General features: G+C 35.0%; 1 protein-coding gene and 1 long non-coding RNA gene across 2 annotated transcripts in view; one reads left to right on the top strand and one right to left on the bottom strand.

The window, feature by feature from the left end:
• Positions 1-3,821: 3,821 nt before the first annotated feature.
• On the bottom strand, positions 3,822-4,886 carry LOC108364344 (uncharacterized). Its single transcript, XR_001847747.1, has 3 exons — positions 4,854-4,886; positions 4,666-4,791; positions 3,822-4,594 (listed from the first exon to the last, which is right to left on the bottom strand). It is a non-coding gene; the product is annotated as an uncharacterized LOC108364344 (long non-coding RNA).
• Positions 4,887-8,380: 3,494 nt separating this feature from the next.
• Pdcd4 (Programmed cell death 4) overlaps positions 8,381-18,592 on the top strand; it is a 44,807-nt gene continuing 34,595 nt past the window's right edge. The window contains exon 1 of the mRNA XM_017617983.1: positions 8,381-8,772. The gene's annotated coding sequence lies outside the window, so the exon portion shown is untranslated. The remainder of the gene's footprint in view (positions 8,773-18,592) is intronic.

The following is an 18,592-nucleotide window of genomic DNA, read 5'->3' as shown; positions in this document are numbered from 1 at the left end:
GCAGCAAGAGAAGAAAATCTGTGGCGACACACACTTATACCTGGCCCGATGGCTCTTCGAGTCATAGTGTGGCGAGTTCTGGTGTGACATTGCCCAATTCCAATCTTGCGGCGAACACTCGAGAACGGCGACGAAAGAAGGAGCTATCAGCTATGCAGACCTCGGGCGCCACGAAACCTCTGTCTAAAACCAAGAGTAGAAGTCATGCAAGGGTCGGTCTATGCAGAATTGCCCTTGCTACGTCCTCGCAGCATCAAAACCTTCCAACTACGTTCGGGGATATGTGCCCGGCCAACTTATTGGGAGGCCGTAAAAGGCCCTCTGCTCATTGGGTTCGACTCGCAGATGACTAACGCAAAAATTAAACAATGCAAGAGCCGTCATTGCCTCCAGCACGGCTGCCAAAGCACGTGGGTTACGAGAAGAGAGATGGAACCATTGTGGTGAAATGCCTCACCACACTTCTTTTTATTTTGAATAACGTCTGGTCCGGCTATTTGGTTTACTATACAGGTATGTAGAGCTATAAATTTAAAAAATACATCAGGGTTTAGTTGTGATATTCGCCTTTGACCACTATGTTCTGTACATTTCCCAGTACTGCAAAGCTTTTGACTGCCATTCACCTGGGAGTGGCCAGAAGGGCGGTTCAAATCTCAGCGCACTACGTCCGGACATTTATATCCATGAACCCTATGGGTAGCGATCTCGAACACTCGTTTGGAGGCTAGCTAAAGTGGGAGTGCGCAAAACCCCGCCTGCGCTGGCTTTGGGTCCCGCCACACTAAAACCCTGCCCGATGATGATAACCCCTTTTTTTAGGACGATCATGGCAAACGTAGAAAGGACTATGATTTGAGGGTATGCAACTGAAATATCCGAACCCTTAATCGAGAAGGTGCCTTTGCCCGGCTGGTTGATGTCCTAGGGAAAATAAAGGCTGACGTCACCGCTATCCATGAAATGCGATGGACGGGGCAAGGAAGGTAAGCGTGGAGTCTTGCGACGTCTACTGCAGCTGTGACGAAAAGGAGCGCAAATTCGGTGTTGGGTTTTGTGGTGGGAGAGAGACTCCGTCGCCGAGTGCCGGCGTTCACTCTAGTGGACTAACATAAGCCACAATCCGCATCAAAGCGAGATTCTTAAACATCTCGTTCATATGTGCCAATGCCCCGATGGAAGCAAAGGACGACGCATCCAAGGATCTCTTCTATGAGCGCTTAGATCGTACATAAATATTAGCGCTGATCTCGACACGTATAAAAATCGTGCTTGGCGCTTTCAGTGCCAAGGTGGGCAAGGAAGGGATCTTCGGCGCCACTGTCGGAAAATAGCATATATGTATATCTTCTAATTTTTCGGAGACCGTACCGGTTATGCGTTTTATAATAAAAAGCAAAGAAATTTTGTTATATTTTTACTTTTATTATTTTGAGCAAATACTACCGATTACTTCTGATTTTTATTTTTCTGTTTATATGGCACCGCATTTTCTAAAATAACGCGAACAGTGTAAATCTTGTGATTTTTTTAAGCAAAAAAATTAAACCTTCTGCAACATCAAGAGGCCCAGCACTTTCATCTGACACCTATTTTTTTTTAATACGACCTACGCTGCAGGTTTTATAATTTTGAAAATCGAGTAATCCAAATTTTAAGTAACTAGGATGTACTATTGATTTTTGGAAATGCGGATTTTCTCCATACAAAAAAATTTTCGAACATACCTTGTTTGGAAGAAAATGCATGAACAAAAAATTGTCAAAAATCAACACTTACCTAGCTACTTTAGACTTGCACCTTATTAAACTAAAATTTAAAAAACTGCGTACTCAAAAAAGTTCTAAAAAGTCTGATTAAACAGCTTCAAATTTTGTATGAAAATTTGTTAAAATTACGGAAAAAGTAAAAAGAATCGGCTAAGAATGGGCCAAAAACGGCCGATGCCGATGCCGATTAATCGGTCGGACTTTACTTTTTGGTGTCAAAAATTGTAAAATATTATTTATTATTTTATTTTTAGTCCCTGAATTTTGTTAACCCTTTCCGTACATTTGTACAACATATTGTACCTACATAAAATTTTTGTAACATTGGAAGCATGCTACTAAAAACTTTGTTAATGTTTTTGAAAACCTATTAAACTTTATGAAGTTTTGGGCTGTCCTCAATAGTTTACGTAAATTTCAAAATCGAATACGTTCCAAAAATATTTTTCGAATTTCATTTAAAAATAGACCATTTTATGAAATTCCAGTGCCATGCAAGTGATGGTAATTTATTGTATAAAAAATACGTGAAAATCAATTAAGATCACTAAGAAAATCACATAACTTGTGAATCTAACAAGCATTTCATCATAAAAAATGGTAAAATTAAACTAACTTGATTTAAAACATTTTCCCGAGGGGTCCAAGAAAATGTACAATATATTCTTCAGTAGCATAACTGCCGTTTCACAAAAAAATTACTTGCAGGACAAATTTGTTGACTAGTATGTGGATAGCCTTACTTTTAATTCTTATATATCGTGACTTATTTATGGCAACACTGATAAATATGNTATAAATTACGTAATTCACGTATATATATCAATATTACGTTCAACATTTCGTTTAAAATGCCAGTTTTCCTGCAAATACATTAGAATTTACGAAAGGAATTTCACTACTAATTGCCTACTTTGCGTACTTTTCTACTACCATTTTCGAAACAAGGGATTGCATTCTTGCCCTTTCTCTGTCCTTCGTAAATGCAACCTTTTGTAAGGGAGTGTCAAACCGCAGCTGTCAATAATTATCTAACCTTGTATTATTGAATCATGTTGCAAATCAAGGGGTATTTATACAAGGCAGTACTGCCGCTGTCACTTGAATTGAAGTTTTTCACTTCACCTTAGAAGCCTTCACTTCGTCTAGTGTTCGTCCGATACCACCATGTACTCGATGCAAGTATCGAAGAGAATACTCGATGCTACTTAAAGTATCGCTAGGAAATACTCGATTCTACTTGTCCTGGAAAGTACTCACAAAAGAAATTTTAATTCAATACCCACTTACAATATAACCACATACGTTGGAGAAAGGTTTATGAAGAGCGGAAAAATGCCTTTTCATATCCTTCTATTTTGAAATGGGGTTACTTGGAAGTGCAGAAATAAGAGATGTTAAGAATGAGAAAGCTTATTGTTTTCTTGTATTTGATTCTTCGGTTTCGAAACGATATATAGACAACGGTTCCGCAAATCATAGAATGCCTCAACATCCTCTCTAATTCGATACGATTTTCGCTCTCCACTTCCAAAATCGAGTGGTTCACATCTTGAATCGTTTTTTTTTTTCAAAAACTGCAACACAGATCTATTTTCAGTGAATTTTCCCAAATTTAGCAAACAAGTAAATATTTGCACTTTGTACTCGATACCCATGAAGTAGTTGTATACGCATATCGAAGTACTAAAATACTCGGTACTCGAGTATATACTTCTAAGTACCGATATCGGAACATCACTAACTTCGCCAACAAATTAGATATATCTCCAAAATATATAAAAATTTCTTTGAAATAAATGATTTATTTAACTAAAATCAGCAATATTTTGTTAAAATTCTTTTCGCAAAAAGCTACTAAAAGACGCCTAATAAATTAAATCTCCATTCTTGCATCGGTTATTTGGAAGAAGTCGTTTTGAATTTCACGCACGGAAATGAATGGTTTTCATAATGATTTAGTAAATGTTTGACGAAAATACCAATTATATTTTAGTTAGTAACTTCCTGAAAGGAATATGGATTTTCTTGCAACTAATTTTATACAAAAAATAAACGTATGTATATACAAAGCTTTATTCATTACGAGCAAAATATCCCGAAAAAAATTCGGAAAATTTTGAGTAGTCGCTCTGCTATTCTATGATATTGATATGGATCTCCTCAAAGGCGTTCAGCCTCAATTTTCAATTTTAAGAATAAGGCTGATTGTTACAAAGCTCTTTTGTGAGCGTAAACAGTTCCACAAATGTTATGAAATAATCTTTAAATTATCTTGTTGATTTGCGTTTTTTTGCGAAGGCTATTCGTTAATCTTCTTCGCAAATATTACTTATTTATATTTCCATTATTTATCTCCATTGCTCTGGAAACCAATTTTGACAGCTGTTGTTGCTGCACAGCGCGACTTACGGCTGGATAAAATACTCAAATTTAGGCTAGGCAATTTTTAGCGGGCAGGGAAGACAGAATCGCGATTTTTGGAGATCGCCAAAAATTCGAATATGTTAACTTAAGCATTTTAGCGATAGCGAAAGTTGGAACCCGTCTCCTGAATCACATAATTTCTTTGGCTCACAGCGACGTGGATGGCCGACCAACAGAGTTCTGTCATGTTGGCTGAAGATGCCATTGTTTGAGTCTTCGTCAAATTATATTCGATACACGTATGTACACTGATAGCGTGTTATTTTGTGTTGCGAAAACTTCGGTAGCCATTGCACCCAAAGAGCAATCCGAAATCTTGTATGGTTGGTTCCCCTGCGTTTTTGCTACATAATTGCTCAATAATGAAAATCCTTAGAGTGGCAGTGTGCGTTGCATATCTGGAATACATAATTACAAAAAAGTAGTTAATCGAATTTACTTTTAAAAGCACTCAAAACAAATTTCGTACACATTTAGCAAATGAAATTGCGGGCATCCAGCAGGAAAACAGCATATCGCCAATATGTTTTAAAAGTATTCAAACATGATTCAGTTGCTCCTTGGACAATCTTGTTCATGATGACATATAAAATTCCTGGAATTATAAAACAAAAACATAAAATGTGCAAACACTTGAAGAAATTCAATAAAAATTACTGCCTGTTTCGCGTAACCAGAAGAAAAATAAACACAAATATATATTCACCATGGTGACACGAATACACAATGTATATTCACCAATGTGAAAATAATACCAGAGCTGTATTTTTATGTAACCGTGAACTGCATAACAGGCTACCCTAATATTCACGCACGCCGATAATTTACTGTCAAAAATTTCTCATGCACATACAACTTGTGTGGGACCAACCGAAATTGAACGGCGTGCGTAAGAAACTAGCTCGATTTCCAAATTTTTGTTCTGCGTGACATTTTGATTTGACATTTCGCTCAATGAAATCAAATGCAAACGCACGCAAGCCAATTTCGAGTGACGAAAAAAAAACAAATTCGACTGCGTGCGTACCAAACCGCAAGCCACGAATATTAGGCTAGCTTTAAAAATTCATGATGTCGCTGCCGCGTTCAAAAAAATCCTGTCGCCATCGACAAAGCGTTTAGATAACGAAGATAACAAATTGGAAGCTGTGGCCCGTAGGTCGTCGTTCAGAACTTTAAATTCTAAGTTAAGTTACTATTCAACTCAGGAAAAAGGGACGGTCTACGTCCATTTTTTTTTCCTCTAGCTCACCGGTTCGTTTTCTTTACCACAAAACTCCACAGGCTAACACCGATGGCCTACCAACCGTCATTTTGACGAGCAATATGATTGCAAGTTTTGTGTGTGGGCACATTGATGTCTTGAAATAAGCATTTGCCGCATGACACCACCAGACAACATTCTCTCAACTTGCTGAATAATTTCCTAAAACGTAATTATAAATAATCCAATAGGGAATAGATTTTTATTTTGATTTAGTATCAAAATTTTATCGATGTTACCACCAGCACGCTTTCTTTCAAACGAAAATATGGCTGTTACCGCAGAACTCCACAGGCAAACACCGATGGCCTACCAACTGTCATTTTGACGAGCAATGTGATTGCAAGTTTTTGTGTGTGGGCACTTTGATGTCTTGAAATAAGCATTTGCCGCATGACGCCACCAGACAACATTCTCTCAATTTCGGTGTTTAAAAACATTTAAATCTTTAAAAAACTTTGCTGAATAATTTCCTAAAACGTAATCATAAATAATCCAATAAGAAACAGACTTTTATTTTGATTTAATATAAAAATTTCATCGATGTTACCACCAGCACGCTTTCTTTCAAATGAAAATATGGCTGTCAAACTATCGAATTGCCTGCAATAGATGTCAAGCAATAAGCGCTGACATATATTGCAGCGCATGAGAAATAGGCGGTCTCCATTGGAAATATATTTTGTGACATAGTTTTCACGACATCAGTGTTTTCCTGTGGAGACAGGGCTTTAACTATCGAATTGCCTGCAATAGAAGTCAAGCAATAAGCGCTAACATATATTGCAGCCCATGAGAAATTGGCGGTCTCCATTGGAAATATATTTTGTGACATGGTTATCACGGCATCAGTGTTTTCCTGTGGAGACAGGGCCTTACAAAAAGCGCTAGAAATATGCAAAATGCCAAAAGTTCCACATATTTTGATTTTTAACGTTTACGCTGAAGCTGTAGCATACATTTAGGCACTAGGTGCTAACAGTGAGCTGGNGTGTTTTCCTGTGGAGACAGGATCTGAGGAATGCCAATTTTTTTCAGATTTTTAATTTTTGTGAAAATACGTTCAAGGTGAATTTATACAAGGTGGTGTTACTGCCGAATTTGGATTTTCGCCGTGGTCCTTCTGAATGTCAAAACTATGTGTTTGTTATAATATGAGTTCGCCTTGTTTAAAACAAACACATTGGCTGCATTTCTTTATTCATTCTGAACGTTTAGAATAAACTTTTTTGTTTATTTATTCTTTAGAACGTTCCTGATGATATGTTGACGTATATTTCAAATGCATTCTGTTTATTCCGGCTGTGAAATGGGATTATCCGGAAAGTATAAAGAAACGCAGCCATTATTTTGACTTTCAGAAGGACCGCTGCGAAAATCCGAATTCGTCAGTAACACCACCTTGTATAAATTCGCCTTGATAACGATGTTTTGTACAGAAAATCGGTGAAAGTTGGGTAATGAGACAGTCAGATATAATTACATATGAATTGAAAAAGGGAAATTTTTACAAATCGTCGTTTTAGTTCTAGATGCAGTTACATATTTTGAATTAAGGTCTTTCGATTGGTGTTTACAGTTTTTAGATATATCCTTTAGTTTCCGAGATATTGACTACAATTTTTTCGATAATTTAGTAAGAATTTATTTAGTGATGCAGTCATATTACATGATTCAATAAAAAAAGGTTTGCTCAAAAAACAGTTTTCTCGCTCCCTCTTGACAAAATCGGCTCCCTTAAGAGCGAAATACACCACACAAGCGGTTTGACAAACCAAGCGAAATTTCCCTTTGCTTCAAGCCATTTGTGCTGTGTATGGGGGTGTTTGAAGGTTTGACAAACCGCCGTCAAACCTTCAAACACCCCCATACACAGCACAAATGGCTTGAAGCAAAGGGAAATTTCGCTTGGTTTGTCAAACCGCTTGTGTGGTGTATTTCGCTCTTAAGACTGGCTACACACGAAGAACATCTGCGCGCACATATGCGCCAACATGCTCGCTGTCGTTTGCTACAGACACAGACGGCGAGCGGCTCATAAGTGATTTTGTACTCAAAGCGTAAACATGGAAAGGGAAGACGCGGATGATGCAATTGCAATGCTTTTAACTTAACTTTTTTATGTATGTGTTGCTTAAATTTATTTATATTTTACTTGTATGTACGTACATACATATACTTATAGTAATTTAGCCTCATTTATCAAAACTTCAATTAAATAACATGGCCTGGATGCATTTATCCGCCGATGTGCACACTTCAAGCATCAACACAAAATGAGGTTGTTGTTTTTGTTTCCAATGCGATGCTCGCAAACCACGCTACAAACGACGAGCATGCTCGCAAACCACCCTACAAACGACGAACATGACCCGCAAGCCGCGCATGTGCGCGGATATGTTCGTCGTGTGTAGCAAGGAAAGAGGATTGACGCCGCTTTACTAAAAACCACCCCTCCCCCCAACCTCTCCCACAGACCTCTGGGGAGCTGTTTGAAAATAGGGGAATTTTAGCTTTTTTGCAAGGAAAAAACAAAGTTAAACTTGCGTCCGAAGAAGGGGGGCTGTACACCTTTTGCAGAGAACACCTTTCTGCGTAGGCGGCCTTCGGCCGCGATTAGGGATTATAACCCTTACTACGTAGAATTCTCCTTTCTGTGATTTGATTCGATTCACGCGTTTGGGCACAGCAACCCAAAATCCTTGTACAAATTCATAAACAGTACCCCACAACCTACTGAAATTAACATACGACAATCTTTTACCCAGGCGACGAAATGCAAATACATATCCTGTAAGGCCACCTTTAACATTTCGGCAACGAGTAACGAATGTATTGTATACTTTTTAAATCGGTACCGAGTATCGACCAATACATAAAAGTATCGACTCTGCACATCTTTAGTGATAAATGGAATAATCACGAAACCAAAACAAAAATTGCTTCGTCGAAATTTCTTCTGCGACAAACGGTTGTTTTGCCACAAGCTGAGTAGTTCGTGTATTTAGGTGAACGGTTGAAACCTGCAGTAATTTCCAATTTTTGGATTATTTAATTTGGTGGTTCTGGATCTATGTGCTCATTATAATTGAGAATTAGAATAAAAATATACAAAAGTGCGGGGAAAAGTTGTTAATTTTGATGTGCAAGAGCATCGGCAGCGAAGCCAATCTGTGTCTGATTCGCAAGAAGACCACAAAGTTGTGGGAAAAGTGGTAGACGTTAATAAAGAAAAATTGCGTTTCTGATAAAGTGTGCTGTTTTCCGCTCATTGCTCTTTCGTATTCCTACCACCAACTTGATTGTCAAAAAGTAAGTAAAAAAATAAACTTGTAGACAAAAACTTGGTATGAAAAAATTCATGTGAAAAAAGCTTAAAATACTTGATCAGAAAAGAAACTGCATGCACAGAAAGAATCCAATTGGAATAAAATTTTTTTCAATCTATGGGAATGGCAAATTGCAGAAAATTTTGAAAGAACAATGCAAAAGCTATTGTAAAAAACTGGAATAAAACGCAAGTAATTTGACGTGAAAAAAAATTGCCAAACAAAAACCTTACTAGGTGCCGTTAGCCAAAATTAAGTCGCAGATGTCTATTCGACTGTGTACGTGTTATTTTAACTGATAAACTTGCCTTCACAAGCTTAGCCGTTTGGAACACGGCGACAATTATCAAGAAAACCTGTACGGTATCAGAGAAGATTTCTTTCGGACTTTTCGGTTAAAAGAGGCAAGCTACATACATACATACATACATAGCTTCTACTTTAATTAATTTATTATTATGTGTTTTATAATGTACTTTCGTTTGATGCTTCCCTAAATAACCACTAGCATTCGTACATATAGGCTGCGTTTCTTTATACATTCCGGATAATCCCATTTCACAGCCGGAATAAACAGAATGTGTTTGAAATATACGTTAACATATCATCAGGAACGTTCTAAAGAATAAGTAAACAAAAAAGTTTATTCCAAACGTTCAGAATGAATAAAGAAATGCAGCCATAACTAGAATATTCCACGTTTGTGTGCTCTTGTTGTTATCGCGCTGTGCTGATGGAATGCTATTTTTGTCCAAAATGGAATGGAAAATCTATTTTCTCGCCGAAAACTATCTAGGAGATGGTCCATATTTACACATTAGAAAAATTTTAAGAGCCAAACACAAATCTTCGCTATTTTCTGAACATCAGCATTGCTAGTAAGTTTTCATATAGCTTTTGAAGAATGCTGATGAGGACACATATTCAGACAGACAACAATATTGTTGATATCACAACAAAATTCTAAAGTTGCTTTTATTAATGAACAATATGTATACAAATTTATAGATTATTCGAGAAGCAACTAAAATGGCTGAATGGAAGGGCGACAGCATGTGTTATTGGTTGCCGTGGCCGGTTGTTGTTATTGCCGGTCTCTTCTGCTTTTGTGCTACTTGCCATGCAGGCTTGTTCCAGGGTGAAATAATATCAACGTATATAAATTTACATACATACATACATATATATATTTAGGTACATACAGTTGTGTTCAAAAAAATAAAAGCGGGACGGCGCAGAATGATAAAAGTTATTTTTAGACATGTTCTGCTTTGCAACTTGAAGAGCTGTGATAAAATGTTTTAAGTTAGAAAATAACAAACCGAAAAGTAAAAAGGAAAGCGACAGTTTTGTTTTAATGTGACATTTTATGAGGCATTTGCCTATATGCACCAAAAACCAGCTGTTCAAAAAATACCTTGTAGTGCTTAAGCTGAAAAGCCCTAACATTTTAAGGAAATAAAAATGTCTCTATAATTAGATGTTTTTAAATTTATCTGACAATTTTTCAATGTAAAATTTTCAAAAATACAGTATCCTCTTTTGCAATTGGGAAAATAAACGCATCTCTCTATCGATAAGCGAGAAGTGGTAATAATACCAAGAAATCAAGACAAAATTTGCAATGCACCTCAGAAAAAATAGTTGGATACACAATTCTCATTATTCTACATCTATTAATAACTGAAAAAAAAAACAATAAACTTGTGCAAAACAACATTCTAAGCGACCGTCTGAATAGGCCACTTTGTGATTACGAATGAGCTAAATCTTTCAAATAATATTGTAGACCTATGTGGTCGATTAATAATTGAAGGGAAAATTCTTCATAATGACATCATATTTCACGATTCAAGATGGTATGAATAGAACGTTCTAAAGAGCTTAATGAATTAGTCAAACTAAGAGTATCGAGTCTTAGTACTAACTAATAACCTCAAACTGGATAGGTCTTCTTCCAGATTGTTCATTCGTAGTCAACAAAATACAGAAAACCGCCTAAGGTGCAGTTTGAGACAAAGTGAAATGTGCTGGGTAGAGCACTACGGTATTGCCATGTTTTCCGTACTTTGGTATTTGTCCTGTCCTTATGATCAAGGTCAATTATAGATAAAAAATGTACTTTTATTTTGTATAAAATCATGTTAGTACTACATGAATATTGGAAAATACCAAAAAAAAGGTCCCTAATAGATTAACGACCTAATAAATACCAAAAAAAAGCTTTGGGCGTTCAAAATGATCGGTATAAGACAAAGAAAAATTGTATATGTGGGCCTTAAGAGGATAGAAAGTCTGCGGGGGGGAAAAAAAACAATTATCTAACCAATTCTGAAATAGCAATGGGCTTAAATCCGTATTAGGCGCTATCAGGATCTTAGCGGCCCTTTGTAACATCAAAAAATTATCCAAATTAAAGTGAAATATATTGAATACAAGATATCAGACACAAATAAACCAAAAAAATAGTGTAAAATATTAGCTGTATCTTTAGTTTTAACTTCGTTAAGGTAACCAATACTATTATTTTGAACAAACCAATATTTTCAATATACGTATGCAACTTTAAATATTCTGGAAATATCTAGAAGCTACTTTTTTAAGCTTTTTATATACATCCTTTATGTGTACCACTTGAGTTTCTTGTTTGATGGGAATGATCCAGCGGCACTATTATTTTTTTGAACACAGCTGTAAGTATGCACCCGGGTATACATTTTTGTTGTTGTTGGCAACTTAACGTTCTCTGTCCAAATTTGAAGTCTACTGGCACAGCGCGAATGTGGATGTAGTAACGAAGTGGATGCATTGGAATGGTGGAGTACTTATGTACATATGCATATGTATGTATGTATTCAGTTGCAGTTCCTGCGTTATAGCTAACTCGTTGCAGTATGGGGAGAAAATTGGATATTCAATAAAAATTGTAATTGGGTTTTTGCATTGGAGTAAATACAATTTGTCTGCTATGTGCCTGCTTGCCTATGGTGCAATTAAAGTAATTTCCGCTCTCAGGACTTCATGAGCCGACTAACGCCAACCCTAAAATTTTGAATAGATTAATAACTGCAGAGATGAAAGTTGCTTGCGGATATTTCCAAGAGTGACTTCAGAAAGCGTAAAATGTACTTCAGAATAGTCAGTTCATTTTACAACTGACTATTCTGAAGTACATTTTACCGTTTCTGAAGTACATTTGACGCTTTCTGAAGTACATTTTACGCTTTATGAAGTCACTCTTGGAAATATCCGCAAGCAACTTCCATCTCTGCAGTTATTAATCTATTCAAAATTTTAGGGTTGGCGTTAGTCGGCGCATGAAGTCCTGAGAGCGGAAATTACTTTAATTGCACCATAGGCAAGCAGGCACATAGCAGACAAATTGTATTTACTTGCGAAACTTGCAAGTAAGAAACTCAGCTGATCACAAACATATCGAGCCCTAACCGCCAAAATAACGTAAGCGACATTTTTTTCAAAATTTTATTTTTTATGCAGAAATGCATCTAGATGCTCTAGGAATATTTCTGCATCAAAAAGAAAATTTTGAAAAAAATGTCGCTTACGTTATTTTGGCGGTTAGGGCTCGATATGTTTTTAAATAAACAAAAGAAAATATGACCTTTTTGAATTATTTATGGCAAATTTTACTAATTTTATTTAATGTTAGTAAACAACGAAACAGATAGTAAAGTTATTAAGCCCAAGGTTTGTTGAGTTTATTTTTAGTTAACTTACTATTAATCTCCAGTTTGTTTACTTTAGTGTATGCTGACTATGGTTGCCGTTTGTCATTTTTCGTGTGTACCATAATTGTCCTTTAAATATACCAAAATAGACAGCAGCAAGCTGAAATTTTGTTGGCCGAATTTGTCAGTTTTGGTAGGTTGATTGTTGAAATTAGAATTTTATAATTTTAAATGTACATTTGTAGATATATCTACTAACTTTTTTTTGGATCAAGGATGGGTGCTTGGAGGATATTCTCTTATTTTTGTGGTATCACGAATAATTTTGAGAAAAATATTTCGTTCATTCCGATATAATTAATTCGTATTTTAAAAAGGTTTTTCGATGCCAAAAGTATGCAATTGTATAAAATGCAAATTCGGGGAAAATGCACCAAGCAGAAAATAAATTGCCAAAGGACCCACCACTAGGGATGCAAACGATGCATCGATGTTTTTAAAACATCGATAATATCGGTTCAATTTTCGATGTTTGCCATCGATGTTTACAATTTACTAACATCGCGAAATTTACGATACATCGATGGAAGTTTTACCGATGTTTTAAACATCGACTTTAAGGAGACTCTCCGACTTTCTTTCGGTATGTTTGACTGACCTTAAATTTATCATCCATTCAGAATTTTTTTGTTATTTATGGCCTTATGCCAATTATATTCAGCAATTTTATTGAGCATGAGGCCGTTTCTTATGAAAAATGTAATTGAAAATCAACAATAATTTACAAAAGGTAGAAGTTATAGCTGCTATTTCGGTGTTCACCACATAAATCGCGGTTGAAGAAGTCTGATTAGTAGATGTGGTGATCTCCCAAACAGCAGCTATAACTTCTTAGCTTTGTAAATTATTGTTGCTTTTCCACAACATTTTTCATAAAAAATGGCCCCAAGTTCAACAAAATTGTTGGATTCATTCTGTATGCTAATAGTATAGCCGTTGAAAAAGGAACCAAACACCCCTTAGAATTTCAACAAGATCAGGCCTAGGATCTTTAGGCCCGGACGACCTTACGATGGTATGCATTTTGATTCTTATAATAGAAAGGGTATAGAAAAGATAATAAAATATAGGAAAATACATTCATAATTATTAAAGTATTCAATATTGCTTTAAATTTAATTAGAAATTAACAAATTGCAAAACATCGGGAACCATCGATATATCGATGTTTCTCTAGCGATGTATTTTAGCCTCGATGTTCTTTTCTCCGATGCATCGAAACATCGATGTATCGATGTTACTGCTCAAAATTTGCATCCCTACCCACCACCAGTGGCAACTGTGGAAGCGATCAGCTGTTTCGGAGGCTGGAAGTTTTTAAAAATTTCGCGTTCTCGTACTTCTGTGGATATTTTGTCTCTTTGAGAGCGAATGCTGCTAAATTCTCAGTATTTTTTCTGTTGATAATTTTGTTCGCTCAAGTGTATTTGACAGTTTTACCAGTTTTTACCCGAAAAACGTTCCCGTACTTTTTGGTTTTTCTCTATTTCTCTTGGAGCAATTTTGCTTTTTGACAGTTTTGCAATTTTTATCCAAAAAAGTTGAGGAACGAAACTTATGATTTCTATTTTAGGCTGTGTGCCAATCGGTAAAATTTTTCTCCGTGGTGAGACGAGGTGAACAAATTTACTATGGTGTACAAATAAATTGAATTTTGCTGTGCCAAATGCAAAGTACAATTTTGACAGTTCAAAAAAAACAAAAACAAACAAACACTCGTGCGAAAGCTCTATTTTTATGTGTTGCTGAAATTGGTCAAATTTATATCTATTTTGCAACTTACAAGTAGTGTACGCTTTTTTGTGCTTTTTTTTAGCTTCCATTTTGGTTTTCACTCCTTATTGCCGCCAAACAATACTGTGCATACATACATATTTATATGTTCGTATTTACCATGAGAACTGTCAAATTTTTAGTTTCATCCGTCAAAATTTCATATTTTCTATCAATTGCCAAAGGCCTTTGAGTCCTAATTTTGTAGTAGCTACATATCGTCACCTGAAATGAAAAAAGACGTAACAAAATCATCCCTGAAATGCAAAAAGTCATAACTAATAAAAAATTCAAAATTCACTTTTTGGTTTATATGATGGTTTTCATCGGATTACAACTACCCACAGCATTTTATGAAAAAAAATAAATAAATATCAGTCACTACCTTTTCCATTTCAGTTGCGATGTGTTACGTCCTTTTGCATTTCAAGTGACGATATACTACTTATGTATGTATAAATATTTTTTAGTGGGCTACGTGATAAAGCTGACAGCAGCAAACGAATGAGTCGCCCACCCACTAACAAATTATGTTATATGGGTGCAAATATGTACGTATACATATACATTAAGAAACATCCCTGCCGGAAATGTATCTAACTACATATACATAAGTTAACTTGAAGTTGATTAGGAAGGAAGTAAAGGTCAATATAATCTGTATAAGGAAAGCTAACTATATTTTTATGGCAAGGACCGCGAAATAGTCTAGGGTGGTTACTATCTGTATAACATGTCAACTATCAATAAGAAAATCAAAACCTTTTTATTTACTTTATTTTACATTACATATCGCGAACCGTCTTCAAAAGAGACACAACTCAAAATAATACGTTCGTCATAAGTGGTCCCATATTCGAACTCCGTCAGATATAATTTCAAAATTATAATATAAAATTTCAATCTTCATTTTAATTGTCTTGAATTGGAAAAAGTATTTGTGAAGTGCAGAAAACGTGTATTAGAAGAAAAATTTGTATGAGGATATTTAAATAGAAATTTGTACAAAGAAACCAACCTCCCGATTACGTCTGCATTACTCTTGCATTAATTTTCAACTAGTTTCAAGTTATGTATTTATTTGTAGTTAACCACAAGGTATATATTTAATAGCAATCCCGCAAAAAAGCTAACAACAGGTGGGTTATTTTTTAACAGTTGATAATTTTTTTCTGCAGGGATGTATAGACATTTAGGTATGTTTGTACATATGTATATACATATATATATATGTTTATTGTTGATTAGTTTTAAGTTTTTGAAGGATTTTCTCAAGTAAAATTATGTCCTATGCAACATTTATCAAGAATTTTTCAGCCACTTTGTATGAAATACGGAAAATGTAATAAAAAATATGGCCTAAATTAACGATACTTCTTACTCAATATCTCGGAAACCAATGGAGATATCCAAAAACGGATGGCGCCACCTGAAAAATCTTGATTTGTTCAGTATTTTAGTCAATATCTCGGAAACTTAAGGAAATATCCAAAAATAAAATAAAAATTATTAAAAATAAATAAATAAATAAAAATATCAAAGAAAATTATTTTGGATTTTGCTACTATTTTATTGAATATTGCTACTATTGTATAAGCTTAATGGGATAAAGAGTACGTTCACGTACATATGTACATATGTATGTCATAAACCGAAAATTATGTTTTTACGTGACGAGTAATACGATATCGTATGTGACGATTCGACCCCAGTTTTTGGATATCTCCTTAAGTTTCCGAGATATTGACTAAAATTGAATGGGCTTCAAGGCATACTGGGCTGCAACAAAATTCTCGCGTGCCACACGTGAGATCCGAGTTGGAGTCCTCTTTTCATTTTTTTTTCCTTTTTTTATTAATTATTATTTTTTTTTTAATTTTTAGAACTTTATATTAGCTGTGCTTTTTTATTACACGCATGTACACCTACGCTTAACGTGTAAAAAAAAAACAATCATCGATAATTTCCTATTATTTAATTTTTTGCTTTTTTTATTTAATTTTTTTTTCAATTTCAAGATTTTATTGCTTAAAAAAGCAACTATATTTGTAAATTGTGTTTACTTTTTAGAAACTGTCTGCTAAAAGACAAGCAATACCACTAACAGGTCAATTCTGGCATCTGTCTTTCAACTCACCACAGTCTTTCGAAAGACACAAGTTTTTCGTATGACGATTATTTATCTACTCCGGCTACTATCTTGAAAGGTCTTTTCGGTATTTCGACAGATAAATTGAAAGATCTGCTAACGAGGAGGTATTAGCCTTATTCTGTTTATCTTTTAGCGAAAAGTTTTCTAAAAATAAACGAAATTAAAAAAATATGTACTTTTTTTGAAACAAAAAATAAATAAATAAAAAATTTGATAAAATGAAAGTAAAAAAAAGAAAAAGATTAATCAAACTGTTTCTGAACATTAAAAAAAAAATAAAAATTTATTAAGATTTTTAGCTGCAAAAATTGAAATTTATTGGAAAAAATCAAACAATTTCAAAATCATTCGTTAAAAAGTTAAGTAAAGGTTTTTCTTTACTTAACTTTAATTTTCATTAAATGCCGTTAACGAATCATTAACTGACTCTGAGCAGGGAATTTTTTCAAAATATTAAATAATATTATTTACAACAAGTACAAAGTTTGGTACAAGTTAAGTAATATTGAAATCAATAGTGGCAACGACACACGCGGTATACTTGTGGCTGTTTGTTGCCTATGCAAATATGTAGGTGGCGCCTAGTCTGCGCTTTCCTCGTTACGTCTCACCACCACGCAATTGCCGACATGCGACCAAAATATGCGTGTGCTCTTCCTGGCAACGATCCATTTGGCGCGCGGTTCATGCCTGTTTTCATTTAAGATACTATCAGAAAAATAAAACGATTATGTGCTTTGAACATACATAACATAAAAGAAACGCTGAAGGTATTTTGTTGCACCGCACTTTTCGATGTTAGCGCTGGCGTTTTAATTTTGTTTTTTATAACTAATAAATTTGACAGCAGGAAGCTCTTAAAAAAAATGACAAAAGCTTGAGTTTTTAATAACTAAAAACAAAATATCCTCCCAAAATTCCTCTAAATGTTTATAAATCGTCTCAGGGTAAAATAGCGAATATTAATAAAAAATTAATTATAATAGAGCGTACGAACATTTTGTGATGACTTGCTCTAATTTTTGCGACGTACATAGTTTCATTTCCAAAGCGCAACATCCCCGCCAAAAAAAACAAATCCGAAAATGGACCAGAAAAAGGAAAAAAGTAGATGATGTGCGGATTTTTGTCCGTTTATCGATTCCATTTTCGGGCTTTGATGATCCGTTTTTCCACTAAGGTTTGCGGCAGAAACGTATCGACAAGTACCGAAAATTGCTGTGAAATGGATACATTTACGCTGTTTTTTTGATATTTTTTTTTTTTAATTTTTCAATACGCTTTCCTTTTGCGCTTCACAGATACTTTTTAACCGACTTCCAAAAAAGGAGGAGGTTATCAGTTCGTCGGGATCTTTTTTTTTTTTTATGTATGTTACCGCATAACTTTGGACCACGTCAACCGATAATTCTTTTTGCATCGGAAAGGTAGTGTCTCAGAGGTGGTCCCATACTAATCTGGTTAAGATCCGATCAGTGGATCATGAGATATATATATATATATATTTTTTTTATATGAGAGTTGAAGTTTTTTTTCGGTTTTTTTTTTTTGCTAAAAATTACTTGTTCTATGTCAACTCCCTTAAATGATTCTTAATATGCGGTTCATAAAGTCAGCGACTATCTATATACATATCGCACACCGTCTTCAAAAGAGGCACAACATAATTCCTTGTGGATGGTACAGATTCAGCGCAATTAATACAAGAACAGGTATAACAGTAGTTTTCTAGTTAGAGAATATAATCATAAAGAAAAAAATATTTATATTAATTTGGGAAAAATCCTACGAATTGATTTATGCAAACGTTTTTTTTTTGAGGTGTTCTCTTGAAGAGGGTGTGCGATATACATACATATCGTCGATGTTATTGCAAAACCGCCCATCGACCGGTTGCAAAACCGCCTAAATCGCCATTGTGACAAAAATGAGATTTGCTAACCCTGAACTCCAGGCATCGAGATTTATGCATAAGAATCATAAAATCTCCTGCTAAAATTGAGTGCCGTAAGATAGGCGGTTTTGCAAAAACATCGACGATATGTATTTTTCCCTACATACGTACATATGTATTAGTTACCAAGTTTCATGCCTTAAGGTACGACCGCACTGAAACTGCAGCGACGCGA

The sequence above is a fragment of the Rhagoletis zephyria genome, unplaced genomic scaffold (assembly GCF_001687245.7).
Source record: "Rhagoletis zephyria isolate East Lansing unplaced genomic scaffold, Rhagoletis_zephyria_1.1 Rzeph_scaffold_01540, whole genome shotgun sequence".
NCBI lineage: Eukaryota > Metazoa > Arthropoda > Insecta > Diptera > Tephritidae > Rhagoletis > Rhagoletis zephyria.
Note: the sequence above shows the minus strand (reverse complement) of the source record. Positions and strands in the feature narration are given on the sequence as shown.